This window comes from Camelus ferus, chromosome 21 (assembly GCF_009834535.1).
Source record: "Camelus ferus isolate YT-003-E chromosome 21, BCGSAC_Cfer_1.0, whole genome shotgun sequence".
In the NCBI taxonomy this organism is placed as follows: Eukaryota; Metazoa; Chordata; class Mammalia; order Artiodactyla; family Camelidae; genus Camelus; species Camelus ferus.
The window spans coordinates 14,150,780-14,166,161 of NC_045716.1; the positions used below are offsets into that span (position 1 = coordinate 14,150,780).

Consider the following 15,382-nt stretch of genomic DNA (forward strand, 5'->3'; position numbering starts at 1 on the left):
ACACCTTGGTCATCATCCCTGCTGGTCACTGAATAACTACAGATGGCAGGAAGTTTTCATTCCTGTGAAACCATAAAATACTAACACATTTATGGTGCCAAATTTAAATTCCATGCTTAACAAGACAAGACATTCTTCATTATATGCAGATGACATATTACCATGTAGAGAAAATTGTAGACTCCACACAGAAACTACTAGAGCTGATAAATATGTACTTCAATAAAACATTAAAAAAATAAAAGCTTAGCTATTGTTTTTTCATATTTCTATTTTTTTGGTAAAAGGATATTTTCTTTTGTTCTTAGTTTGCTACAGTTTGAAAAATCATATATGGATGTTAAATTTTAGCAAATGATTTTTCTGCATCTGTAGAAATAATCATAAGGTTTTCCTGCTTCATTCTGATAATGTGATGAATTACATGGATTTAAGATTTTTGCTTGGGGTATGTGGCTTGCGTATAAGAATTAATATCATTTATTAAGTCTAAAAGAATCTCAGCCATTTTCTTTTCAAATATTTTTATTCTCTTTCTCTATTTTTCCTCACTGGGACTCAATTAGGCATATGCTGGACCTTTTTATTCCAATCTTCCTGCCTTTTAATTTCTCTTTCCTAGCTTTCCAAACGTTTATCTTTCCATGCTGCATTCTGAATAATTTCCTCAGAAATATCTTTTTTTTAATGTATTTTGTTATTATTTTTTTTTTATAGGGGGAGACAGTTAGCTTTACTCACTTATTTTTAGAGGAAGTCCTGGGGATTGAACCCAGGACATTGTGTGTGCTATGCCTGAGCTCTACCACTTGAGCTATATCCTTCCCCTCTCCTCAGACATATTTTTAAATTTTCTAATTCTGCCTTCTTTGTGTCAAAATTACTGTTTAAATAATTTCAATTATAATTGAAATAATTAAATAATTCCTTAAATAATTTCAATTATCATAATGTTCTTTGATTTTCCATTATCTGTGTGGTTTTTTAAAACAGAGTCTTTTATACATTCATGTATAAAAAAGACATCATGCTAAAAAAGACATTAAAAGGATGTATGTCTTCTTTTTTCTTTTTAATCGTTTTAAGCACACTTACCTTAGAGTCTCTATCTGATTGTTTTTCCACTCTGTCTATTCTCTACACAGCAGCTAGGATGATTATTTTTAAATGAGAGTTGGGTTATACTATTCCCCTCTTCACATCTCTTTAAATGTTTTCCACCATAATCACAAATGCACACCGGTGTTCCTTCTGCCTCTTTTCTCCTTCCCCCAGATATCATGAATCTCCCTCCCTCCATTCCTTCAAGTCTCTACTCAGGTGTCACTTACTCAAGGAGGGCTCTTTTAGCAGACTCCTCTGGTGCTCTGATTCATACCCTCTCTGCTTCATCTCTAGTTCCAGCTACAGCTATAGTGGACAGTATGTCTGGGCTTCAAACTCACCCATCAAGTCGCTCACTTTGTGTTCAGGGACTTCTCCAATGCTTAGCACTCTGGTGTTAGCACACTTGGCCCATACACATATACAGTGTGGAAGTTCTGGGAGTAGCATCGCCGTGGACAACCCTCAGTCAGTGATAGATGGGAGCTGATGGATAAATTCCCTTGCTACTGTCTTTTGTGCAGAGAATTCTGGGAGGAAGCAAAACCCTGCTGCTCTTGGCAGCAATAACACACACTTACATTGGGTTTTTTCTCCTTCCGTGTCTGCTTTTTTTGTTTCATCACTCCTGTTCCTTGGAATCACCTCCCAGATAAGCCATCTGCACACAAGCCTCTCAGACTCTGGTTTTTGAGTGAACTTAATGTAAGACTTCTTCCTTAACCGCCCAATCTAAAATTGCATCTCATTCTGTTTGTCCTTTCATTGCTTTTTTTATATCCTTAACATGTAACATCCTATTATATATTTAAATGTTTATTATTTATAGACTACCTCAATTGAATGTTTCTTGTTGTTTTTTGTTGTTGGATCCCCAGTGCCTAGAACAACGCTTAGCATGTCATAGACACTGAATATACATTTATTGAATATGGAAAAATGGATGAAAAACAGCCTGGGTAGTTAATCACACTGCTTATTTTGTTTTCTGATACTTTTTATTGACAGAATGTTTTGATGTGTTTTATAGTTTTTGATTGTCAGATCATCTTACGTGAAGCTTATTTTATAACTTTTTTTGAGAGTCTTGTGTATCCTAGATTGTTAATGTTTTCACCAGATTGGTTTTATATATTATTTTGTCAGACTCTAGGGATATTATTAATTATAGACCATGACATAGTGAACAGCAGCCACTAGCAATAGGTGTTAGTTAGGTTTTCCTTGATTTCTAACTTATTTTACCTTATATATTAAAGTAAAATTTTGAGCTAAAGGTTCATGGCTATTTTTTTTTTTACCTTAACTTTGCATTAGCTTTAATCTATTAAAAGCTACTAAGCCACCAAAAACATCACAGAATCTAGTTAACCTTTCTTAGAAAGACAAAAATTTCAGGGGGGAGTGTAAACACAGTTCCCCACTACCACAAATTATGCAGTTGAGTTTCCCACATTTGGGGGGAATCGCAGGGGTCAGCACATCTGGAGTGCAATAGATGAGCCTCAGTTTCATGGCTGTTTTAATTCATTTGAATTGTATTGTTTAATCAGTAGAAACCATTTAATTTTTTTCCTTAAATTCTTTTGAATCTAATTTTAATGTAAGTAAACTCTGCATTTTTTTCATATTTTCTAGCTATAACATTGACAATTATTTTAATCTTAATCTTCCAGGTCATTTTGTTTTAGATATGTTTCCTTTAAACCACCTAGAGCTGGATTTGCAGTTTAACCCAATACAAGCATTTTCCTTTTTTTTTTTTTTAAGTGGATGTTTAATTTATTTACCTTAATTTATATAATTTGTGTTTCTTCTGTCATCTTGTTATGTTTTCTTTTCCTTGTGCTTTTAACACTTTCCTTATTTTGCTCTATATGCTTTCCTCACCCCCAACCCCTCCAGGGAAAGTCACAGGTCTCCCATTGGTGGGCACAATGGAATGTTTCTGAAGTATTTTTAAACTGCATTTTTCTAAGTTCCCTAGAGTCTCTTGAAATTGCACTTTTAAGACCTTCCCTCACTTTGTAACCTTTATCCTATCACTTACCTTACCTGTTGGCTAAAGCCAGGACTTGGGAAGAGGGGAAAGGCCAGAAGCAAGAATGGAAGCACTGCTTGGATAGCACCATCTTGGTTTGCCCACACCTAGTTGCCAAAGCAGCAGGACTGATGGTCTCCTGCTGTATTGAGAAGAATATTTGGAATATCTAACCTTTACTCATCGAAGTTCTCATGCTAGCATGACTGTGGCTTTGCACTGTTATCAAAACTCTTTCTTCATCTTGTATTTTGGAGGAGCATTTTTGCTTTGGGAGTAAGGGAAAAGCAGCAAAATGCCTAAAATCAACTCTAACCCATTACAGTTACCTGGAGACCTTCGTGAGACAATGGGAATGCTGCAGTTAGTAAAGAAACTATGAATGAGACATTTTTATGTGGCTGTGACACTTACATATGGCTACAGAAATAAAAAAAGTCCTGCTAAGGAAAGTGAATCTCATATCTCAAATCATCCTACCAGGATGGAATGTTGCTAGACTTCAAAGACCCCATGGATTTTGTGAGTTCTCTGAGAAAAATTTAAAGGAAATTTGTAATGTGGCTACTAATACATCAACTTTGAGTCACTGATAAAAGACTAGTGAATTTTTGATCATGCTTACACTCACCATCTACTGGATGTTGCTTTTATTTTTGATGTTTTTAACTGACTATTAAAGACACATATTAGTAATAGTACCGAAGTAGACATTTACTATATCTTTCGAAGCTCTTGCCAAGAGAAACAAGCATGCATAGACACTTAGGATGGTTTAAATGAGAACTGTGAGGGGCCAGAGAATAAACTCCAGAGGTCTATGGTATTCCAGGGTCCCTCAATTTTGAATACTTACTATGAAAATGGGGGGTGGGGTATAGCTCAGTGGTAGAGTGCATGTTTATCATGCACGAAGTCCTGGGTTCAATCCCCAATACCTCCATTAAAAAAATTTTTTTAAAAGAAAGAAAGGAAGAAAGAAAGGAAGAAAGGAAGAAAGGAAGGAAGGAAGGAAGGAAAAAGAAAAAGAAAGAAAGAAAAGAAAAGAAAAGAAAGAAAAGAAAAGAAAAGAAAAGAAAAGAAAAGAAAAGAAAAGAAGAAAAGAAAAAAGAAAAGAGAAGAAAAGAAAAAAGAAAAGAAAAGAAGAAAGAAAATAGAATCACAAGCTCATCTGCCCTAGATTGTAAGCTTTTTGAGAGCAGAGGCCATGTCTTACTCATTTTTGTACCCCAGGGTCAAGGACAGTGTATAGAATGTTGTAGGCTCCACAAATACTGAAAGAATTCAGTGCTTCAAAGTTAAACATACTCTAGCATTTTCTGATCATCTTTTAATGCCAACTTTTAAGAAACTACAAATACCTAGAAATAAGGAAACTGAGATGTAACTGACATTAATTACGTTCAGTGGGTTTAAGCACAAATTTATTTTCAGCTTATTTTTGAAAGGGCCCGAAGCTAATTATCTCTAATATTTATCTCTGGATTTATTAAGTCCTACCTTTGTAGTTAGCAAACTACGCTATGGGAAGAATTTTTATCTGCTTGGGCAAATCTATTCTCTCTTAATTACTTCTTTATCAGCTCCCCCTTGAGCTACTAAATATTATGTTACTCAGTCAAAACTGTCAAGCTGTCTTTGTGAAGCTCATGGGATTATGGTTGTATACATTTATAGACAGAGGGTTTAGCTCTGCAAAAGAGGGAAAAATGACAAGGTACAAGATTAGGTTAACCTCACAGTGGAAAAATGTAAACATTTGTCAGCAGTGAAAAGAAATATTCTTGTCTTATTATAAAAACATCTAGATCACTGCATTATTTCAAAGCAGCTGCACAGTCCTTCCTACCCGTCAGAGAGCACTCAAAATTCACAAATTATACGCGGCTGGGAGTGCATTTTAAAAAATGTGTCCCAAGTGTGGGGTTTACTTTACTTGCATCTGTTTAGCGATCGTAGTCCTGCTTCTTATAGAAGCCTTTTGTAGTTGTTTTTTTTTTCATTCACCAAGTAAATGTATATATAGCACTTGCTATGCGCTGCTAACTTTTCTAGGTGATGGGGATAAAAAGAGGAAAAGACATGGTCTCTGTCCTCTTTTTGGATAGCAGAAAACAGCCTGACAAGACACTTCAAGATATTATACAAGGGAAGTACAGAGTGGAGGCGCACCTGCTCTATGTGGGGGAGATTGCCCATCTGGTCGTCTTATATAGAGCCAATCACTGCTACTAGGGCAGAACCAATCATTCTCATCACGATTGAAATCGGAAATTGTAGTAAAATATTCTGAAATGACTACCTGCATAAAACATCACACTGCTCCCCCTTTTCTACTTTTTAAAGTTTCTTTAATCTGTGGCGCGTGAATTCAAAAAGTCATAAGCTTAAAAACATGCTCCCAACCTCCTATGCTCTGTGGGGCTTGCTCTCAATCCAAAACGGAAGAGACTGGGCAGATTTGTAGATGAGGTCATTGCTTCCTATATCTACAGCATCCGTGGTACCCACAGGTTGTTGAGTGGTTGTTGGTTGGAGTAACTGTGCATCTTGTGGGTGATACAGAGGAGGTGTCCTGGCCCCTAATTCAGGCTAGGTCCAGTGAAGGAGCTGACCCTGGAAGCCAGAGGCAGAAGACAGAGCACAGTGGCTCCTGGAGAACGCAGAAGTACCTGGGACAGAGCTCAGAGGGGCTAGGGGCAGCTCCAGGATCGTGCTGATGAAGAGAGAAGCCATTCCTAAGGAACTAAATGGCAGAGATGTAGCAGAAAATTTAAGAGGAAGAGAGAAATATAGTTGAAGAGGACTCACGCTTAACCTTTAAGCAAATGAAAACAGGGTTAGAGTTCATTGCAATCCTTATAAAGAAGTAGTGTTTCCAAGATTTTGCAGAGAGGAAGCTTTGTTTTTCTCTCCATGCACTCACTGCACAAAAATCAGAACCCCTGTATATTATTTACTGTGAATATATTTGTAGAGAACTGCCTAACTTTCAGCAACTTTCTTAACTGCCCCCTCTCAATTCATGACATGGGCTCCCAGCTGCCATGTGGATATAAAATATCTCTTCCTTCTTCATAAAGCCATGGTTGCTTGGCTTAGGGGTAAAAATTTGACCCAAATTGACCTAATCCATTCACTGGAAATTTAGAACAGGAATTGAGAAGCATTCTCCTCATGCTACTGGGCTATTAACTTAACCTGGGAAGTGATGGGCAATCATATCCCACACTGTAGGCTGGGAGCAGAGGAAGATGATCTGTAGAGAGAGGGGAGAAGGAATCTGTGGTCAGAGCAGAGATGGGGGAGGGAGAGGGTCCTTCTGAGCTTCGAGCAGTTTTCCAGTTTCTGGAGGTCAGACTGTGTGTTTGTCCTATGTTAGGTAGTCCTGCACATTTGTCGAAATGTCCTCTCGTTTGCTTAATTTAGCCTCATACTACAGAGGACCTGAAAAATGCGGCGTTCATGATGGATTTAACTGTACAATAAACCACGTATTAGCTCTTATTCTAAATGCTTCAGCATGAACCTGGTATGAACCACTGTGGTTCTTTTGGCATCGGCATGGCTGCATCACTGTGTGCTGTGTGACGAGCTAAGCGTTTCCCCCTTCTCTCTCTCTTTTTGTAAAATTTTACTTTTCTCTCCTTACTACAGAAACTTTGTTTTGCCTTCACTTGGTTGTTTATCACTTACGTATTACATTCTATTTAGCTGCTCTGAGACAATTAAGAACCTGTTCCTTTTGGCACCACTGCATTCATGGACACAAGCAAATTCGGTCACTGGTCACCCAGATGACCTCAAATCTCCTTATATTAATTCTTTAAAGAGTAGCATGGAAATTCTTTTGGAGAAATAGCATACATTCTTTAGAGAAACGCTGACTAATGGGTTGTATGATGAGAATGTCAGTGCCCACGTGAGCCCTTTTGTATGTCCCCGAGGCAAGGACATTCCTCAGCATCACTTTTTGATCACGATAATGCGAGACTGTGACAACTAGCAAGGCCAGAGGTGTCCATGTTCTTAGCCTCCAGACCCCTGGGGGTTTCAGCTTGACTTCTGCACCTCTGACTTTGTCCTTTAAGGAGCTTCTGTTTGCACAAAACCCTGATGCTCTCTGCAGTCAGTCTTATAAGTTATTTCCCAACATGAGGTGGGGATTCCTGCTACTGGACATTACTACGCCACCATTTTGGCCTGGCAGGATCTCCAGAATCTACCAGTGTTGAGCCAGTCAATTCCCGGTCCCATCTCCTCTCCTCAGTCTCTAGCTCCTGACTTCAATGTGTTCATACAAAAAAAATGAGACCAAGGATATCTTGTTAAACATTAACCAGCATTCCTTGGAAATTACGTGACATTTATTTAAACAAAGCTGTCTCTGGGAAGGGTTTTATTGGAAACATCCACAGGGGTGTTTGCTTTGCCTAGTGTATTGCTTTGGCCCTGCTATCACGTTGGGTCATTCACTGGGGCTTCCTTGGAGGTCTGCCTTTGCACTGAACTGAAGACAATGGAAGAGGCAGAAGTCCATCATTGGAAAATGAGTTTATATCATTCTGTCATCTCAGAAGGTTCTAAGTGGGCTGTCTCTCTTGTCCCAGTTTTTGTCCATGCATTTTGTCGTTACTCACCTAGATTTGTCTTGAAAGGTCAACTTAGATGCCATTAATAGGGTGTGTTTCATAATCATAATATTGCACATGCAGCCTCAAAGGTGCTTTGTAACCTTGTAATACTGCCTCTGCGAGTCAGAATCCTGCCACCAGGTGGAAGTGTGTGCTCATCCACCACTCATGTTAAAATGGAAACAAGTTTCCAGAAAGATTCCTGTAGCAATGCTTCTTCCACCCACCTGCTGCCCCTCTGTTTTTCCCTTTCCAAGTCTCGTTCCAATTTGGAACAAATTCTGCAGTTTCATAATTCACAAACATCCTCATACTGGGAAAAGAAGGCAAAACATTTTTATCCAAATTACTTGAATGTGACAATTCATATTCAGCATGCCTACAGAGATATAGTTTCTTTGATACATTTAAATCAAATACCTATACTCTGATATATGTTATTTATACATTTAGTTTCAACTTTAAAAAGGTTAGTATGTTTCATTGAACTTGGGACTGTCCATCCTTGTCTGAAAAGACTCTAGATAGCTATATTTTATGAGGTTTTCCTCTTTTTCTTTTTCTTTTTTTTGGTGGGGAAGGAGTGAACAAAACAACACTTTGCTAGAAAGCTAAGGTCCAAAATAACTAAGGGAGTTTGGAAGGCTGCCCAGATGAGAGGGTACCAAAGGCAACCACAGTGATGGGCTGGGGGCTACAAATAATTCCTCAATGAAGGGGACTGGTAAGTGGGGAACAAGCTGGTAAGGAGAGGCTGGGGTGACAGCCTAGTGAGTCAGCCCACAGAAAGATGGGCAGGGAGTCCTCTCTTCTTTAGACGTTGTGGCACAGGTGCAGCCGGGCTCCAACGTCCCTGAGAAGCCCTGATTCATTAAGGGAAGATGTGGTCGTGAGGTTCCCATGGCTCTCTTTTTTTAAATTGTTGCCAGGATGGGAAAGGGGTGGGAATGTGTACATTGGGAGTCCCATGACTCTTCTTTCAGCTCACACCCTCCCATTGTACCAGGTGACAGAGTGGACTGCATCCCATGGGAACTCTGTACTTCTTGTGTCATGCCTCTAGGTCACCTTCTCAAGTTTTCAAGGCTGGGGTACAGATGAGCAGGACAGGGTATGACAGAAAGTGGATGGATGGGGGGGTGTAGATCCACAGGAAAGCAGAATTTAGGCTGAGGTAGAATTTCCACAGGGTTTAGGAAGTTTCCAGGTATATTTTGCTATCAGGAAGGGACTTGTCTGTTTGAGGAGGGGAGCCAGACGATGTTTCCTGCTCAGATGTTCTTTCTTGATTCCCGATGCCACAAACAGTAGATCTTGAATTATTTCCTTTGTGTTGGAGGGGCACAAAGGCTCTCCTGATGATGACTGATTACGGAGGTGACGGCGATGCTGACAGGTATGGGGAAATAGTAGGGGAACCCACAGGGACTGTAAAGGAATGCTCTGGACGTCGTGCAGTGATTGACTAAGAGCAAACTGGTCAACATGACAATGACTTTTGGTTGTACTATAGACAGGTTTTCTAGCCTTTAGGCTTTTTAGTTATTTAACATATTCATTATCTACTATTTTATAATTAATAATTACTATTCAGTCAATTTCTTTTTATAAACTCTAATATGTTGAAACTAACTACATTCCAACAAGTGGTGGGTTACTGAAATAAACTGTGGAAGTTTAGTAGGAAGAAAGCAGGTCTGGTATGTTCCAATTTTTGCAGAAAAATTGCTGGAGTAGTTATACGAAAAAGAATGAGAAGGACTAGGCACCAGGTTGCTCCTAGTTTTTGCCTTTCTCGCTTCATTCAGGTCTCCGCTGTAGTGTTCTTCCTCAGAGTGTCCTTCCTGGGTCATTTTATTTAATAAAGATTGGCGTTTCCTCCTGGTCCTTTCCCCTCCTTGGCATTATGCTCATCTGTCTGTTTAGTGTCTGTCTCCCCCTACACTATGTGCCTCCACACTACAAAGGGGTTTTGCTTGTCTCGTTTCCTGCTGTATCCCTAGTGCCTCGGACAGCACATGGAGCTGAGAAATGTCTGCTGTACTGATGAATGAGTATGCATGAATGAAATCGCACACGTGGAGAATACTGCTAGCACCGTGTAAGAACAATGATACTTCCTTTGGGTTCAGAATAAGATCATGCTTCAGCTGGCTTTGTTTACTAATTAAACAGGATGCCTGAGCCAGCTAAGGGAAGGATTTTCTGAGACTATAAGGACCCATTCATGCTTTGAATTGTATCCAGCTGTGGTACCAAGCTATGAACCACCCACTGTGATATGCCCTTGAATTCCCATGACCTGGGAAAACCTGGGACCTGTCGTTGAGGTATCATTGCAGGAATGACAGTACCAGACAGCTGGTGCCCCCACCTCCCGCAGCACTGGAGTTACTGACTTACTGATTGGCTACGATTTCCTTCAAGGCTTTGGAAACAGTGGCAGTGCAGCTGTGTAATTCAAACCGTAGGATCCACTTTGGATGTTCCTGCCTCTTAATCCCTATTCACTGCGGTGCCTTAGGCCAGCCAACTGTACCTGTCTGTTTCATCATTTCAAACATGAAGGGGTTTCAATGCATCCTGGCAACTAAAGAACATATATAAAGTAATTAGTTCAGGTTTCAAATTGTTTCACATTTATATTATTTGGAAATATACTCCTTCGAAGAGTCAGGGAAAACTACGTGTCAAAAACACTAAGCTTATAATGTGTCTTCTTATTCATTTACTTCCCTCGGGCATGGGGCCACCCAATGGGCCTTATTTAGTCAGAAATGTTTGTTAAGTTCCTTGCTGGGTATTATCTGAGAAGAAAGACAAGGTTGAGGCTTTTTCATGCCCTACAGAAGGATCCATTTGTTTGAGGGGGTCTCTCTGGAATGGACTGAACCAGTCTCCTATTCTCAGCAATGAGTTCTTCTGATTGAGTGTATTTTTTTTGTGGCTTCCTAATGGATCTGATAGTTCATTCATCCTGAAAGGAAAGATCCTGGAGTCTATATCTAGTCCTGGTTCTTCAGACACCTTGCTCAACCTTCCCACCCTATAGTGTCTGAGATGACTAGAGAACCAGGGACAGCAGAATATTCCTTACCTGGTCCCTGCATTCACATGCTACTGCCACCATGCCCAAATGCCTTTGGAACAGAAAAGATGTTTGAAAATTTTGGTCCACATCCTCATTTCCAATAAAATTTTTATTTCTAGCATCAGTTCAACCAATTTTTTTTAACTTTCATAAAAACAACTTATCATCAAAATTAACATTTTTGGTGGGCACCTTCAGTGTAGAAGAGAACAATAATTATTAGGAAGCTTAAGGATTCAGGAAACTACATTTGTAAGTTCTCTAAGCAGCAGTATGGAGGATTTAAAGAAGTTGAAAAATATCTTCTCTGGGGATTTCCCAGGCGTGGATTGGATAAACTTTGGGGAACATTGCATGAGTTCAGGGGGGCTTCTGTTGTCCATGCTGCCTCAATAGCTTTGTTCATGCCATTTGTCAAAGATCAAGATTTAACATGCATTTCTGACCTCTGCGGGAGGATAGGAATGCAGCAGAAAATTACAGTAATCACAATTGTATCTGACACTTATCAGGCACAATGCTAAGATGCACCATTCATGCTTTATTCATCTCATAGTCATGACTCTTCTGTGAGGTAGGGGCTGTTACCCACATGTCACAGATGTGGACATGGAGACTTGGTTGGGTGAGGCAGCTTGCCCCATATTGCATAGTAATAAGAGGTAGGGCTGAGATTTGAACCCACGTCAGTCTGACTTTGGACCCTAAGCTTTCAGTCACAATGTGTGTGTCTTGACCCCTCTCACTGCTGACATTTTTGGGAAATTAAATGTGCAAGAAGAGTTACAAATGATGCTACTAAAACTTTATTCAATGAAGATTTGAGGTGGTGCAGCTGAAAGCTATTTAGGATATACCATATACTGTAGGGTTTTTTTTTTTTTTTGCTATAATATTTAAATATTGAAATACTACTTTTTTAGATAAAGAAAAAGGCATACACAATAAAATATTATTCAGCCATAAAAAAGAAGGAAATCTTGCCATTTGCAGCACTAGGAATGGACCTCAAGGACATTATGCTAAGTGAAATAAGTCATACAGAGAAATGACATATGATCTCACTTGTATATGGAGTTGAAAAGGAGGCAAGGAGTGAGGGGAATTGATGAAGACGATCAAAAGGTACAAACCTCCAGTTATAAAATAAGTCCTAGGCATGTAATATACATCAATGACTTTAGTAATATTGCATTGCATATTTGAAAGTTGCTAAGAGTGTGTGTGTGTTGTATAACTGAATCACTTTGCTGTACACCTGAAGCTAATACACCATTGTACCTCAACTATACTTCAATTAAGAAAAAAAGAACCTATGAGTATATTAACTTATGTGGCAAAAAGAAGGCCTTGTAGGTGAGACTGAGTTAAGGATCTTGATATGGAAGGAGTAGCCTGGATTATCCATGTGGGCCCAGTCCTTCACATAGGTCCTTATAAGAAGGAGGCAGAGGATTAGAATCAGAGAGAGATGTGAGAATGGAAGTAAAGATCAGGGAGGAAGGAAATGCTTTGCTGCTGGCTGTGAAGATGGAAGAGTTCGTCTCAAATCAAGGAATGGAAGAAGTCTCTAGAAGCTGGAAAAGGCAAGAAACAGATTCTCCCTTAGAGTCTCCAGAAGGAACACAGACCTGTTGACACCTTGATTTTATCCTGGTGAAACTGATTTTGAACTTCTAAACTCCAAAACTGTAAGATAATAAATTCATCTTGTTTTAAGCTGCTGAGTTTGTGGTAATTTATTACAGCAGTGATGAGAAACTAACACAGAGCCATTAACAGAATGAAGGAGACTTGGGAGGATGGACTGCAGCTGGTTCAGTAATTCATTGTCTATTTTTCCCCAATAGGACAGTGAGTCACTGTTTTTAGCCCATTCTCATTATAAACAAAACACAGCAGCAAGTAGCCAGACTTCTCATCTCTTCTCTTTTTGCTTCTTCGTAATTTCATACGAACTCCCTAATTCTGCTTGGGTTAGGGAAGTAAGGGTCAGGAAACAGTTCTTAAAGGAGATGGAGTTTTAGCCAGGTTTTGAGGGATGAATAGCAGCTTACCAGGCAGCTAAGAGGGAAAGAGTTTTTCAAACAGAATACCCTGTACAAAGATGCGGGATCAAGATGAACTGATGTCCTTGGGGAATTGTTTTAATGGAAATAAATCGAGTTCAGTTTCAGAAATGAGAGTGTGAGGTGCCTGTGGGAGTTGTTCAGAAGGCAGGTATAAACATGAGGTATAAACAAGAAAGAATCCTATGCTGGAGGATCAAGATTTGGAAGTCATCAGATTGCAGCTGAAGCTTCATCCTGAGTGACATCATCTGCAGAGGGGGTGCAGCGTGGTAAGAGAGGAGTCAAGGAGGGGGTTTTGAAACATCAGTCTTTGGGAGATGGGTGGGTGTGAGAAAAGGCTCACTTACCCAGGAGAACTCGTCTGGGTACATCCTGTTCTTGTAGGACTTGTATTGTTAAAAATTAGTTCATTAATTAGGATTCATCTGAGAAGAGCTTGTTCTTGAAACACATGTGCCATTATAAAGTAAATTAGCATTCATGAGCCAAGATTCATTAGACTACACCTTGTTCTTGAAACATACTATTTATAAAAGTAGTCAACACTCATAAGTTGTTTTTGTATAACTTATCTTTCAACATGTGCACTATTGAGTGAGCGTTGCATAAACCCACGTGTTTTGTACAGTAAAGGAAGCAACAGTTAGAAAGGAGCTAAGCTACTAGGAAAAAAAAATTCTAAATAAAAAAAGCATTCAGTAATTTGGGTGAAAATTTACAAGGCTGTTTAGAAGTCTGTGGGAGAGCAGACAAATGGAAATCTGAAAGGGGTACCAAACCACACCAGTGTAGTGTAGCGGGGGTGTGGCGTGATGAACTATGTGTAGAGGAGCAGGATTCAGCAAGAAAGGTCCAAGATCCACCTTTAGACCTGCTTTCTAACCATCTCTAAGCCTCTGTCTTTCCCCCCTCAAAGTTGTTGTTCATTCCTTTATTCAAAAAGTAGATTAACCCTTAAAAAACACCAATCTTTATCCACCTACGATATGATGAAACCAAATAATATATATTTTTAAATGTTTTATAATTAGCTATACTATATTTGGCTATCTACTTTTAATTCTGGAGTAAAAATATTACACGTATTACTTTAACGTGAGCTTTACTGACCAACAGGAAGATGATTATAAAATCCAGTGCAAAGAAAAGTCATTAAGAAAGGATAAAGGAAAATTGAAGAACTAAGGCATTTTACTTTCAAAATTAAGGCACATTCTTTAGAGTCACTAATGTGCAATAATTATAAACATAAGCATCGTTTTTTAAATCAACAGCTTGTATATATACTATATATATATATATATAAACACACACATATAATATTTTAACTAATGTCTTTCTATGCCTAGACAGTATTAGTTTCTTACCACTGCTGTAACAAATTGCCACACATTTGATGACTTAACTAATACAAATTTGTTACCTTACAGCTCTGGAGGTTAGAAAACTCAATTGGTTTAAAACCAAGGTGCTGACTGATCTGTATTCCTTCCGGAGATTTTAGAGGGTAGGTAATTCATTTCCTTGCTTCTTCCAGATTCTAGAGGCTGTCTACACTCCTTGACCCGTGGCCCTCTTAACTTCTTCAAAGCCAGCAACAGCATCACTCGATCTCTGCTGTCTATATCACATGTCCTCTGATTCTCATGCCTCCCTCTTTCCCTTATAAGGACTTTTGATTTGGTAATTGGATATCAGTACAGACTTCATCTTAATATACTATAGTTACTAATAGAATAGAACTGCTTATATAATATAATTTCTTAATATTGAAGGCTTAGAGTAATTTATTGAAATGTCTGAAATATATAGTACTTTTTTTCTTTAGCTGTTTCTTCAAAATAAAATGGTTGCTTGCAAAACAATTTAAAAGAAAAGCATTATTCATTTCTAGTGAAAGTGTAAAATATTTTTCCTTGTGACTTAATTTTTCCTTGTGACTTTTTTATGCCTATGCAGTAAACATAAGCATAGAAAGATAAAATCTTAATTAAAAATTTTTTCAGCTTTCATTCTGGATGAGAATTTGATAGAATTACTCAGAAGGAAGAAAAGAGTAACACTGAAAATAAAATGATTAAGTAAAATTTTATTTATCAGTTCTTATAAGGCGAATCGAGCCTTGTGAAACCAATTCAGGTACACTTTAAGTTGCAAAACATTCTTAAGGCTTAGACAGGATTCCTTTTAATGATAAGCTTTTCTTGTGCATTCATATTACTACTAGAAGAATGATAAATACATGTTTTTTAAGAAATCTATTTGTAAAGAGTATCTAGACAACATTTTCTTTTTTAAACTTTATTTACGTATTTATTTTACAATGTCATTTTTTTAAATTGAAGTATAGTTGATGTACAGTATTATACGTTACAGGTATACAATATAGTGATTCACAATTTTTAAAGGTTATACTCCATTTATAGTTATTATAAAATAT

General features: G+C 38.4%; 1 pseudogene; it reads right to left on the bottom strand.

The window, feature by feature from the left end:
• Nucleotides 1–2,499: 2,499 nt before the first annotated feature.
• Nucleotides 2,500–2,675, bottom strand: LOC116658828 (annotated as a pseudogene).
• Between the last annotated feature and the right edge of the window lie 12,707 nt (nt 2,676–15,382).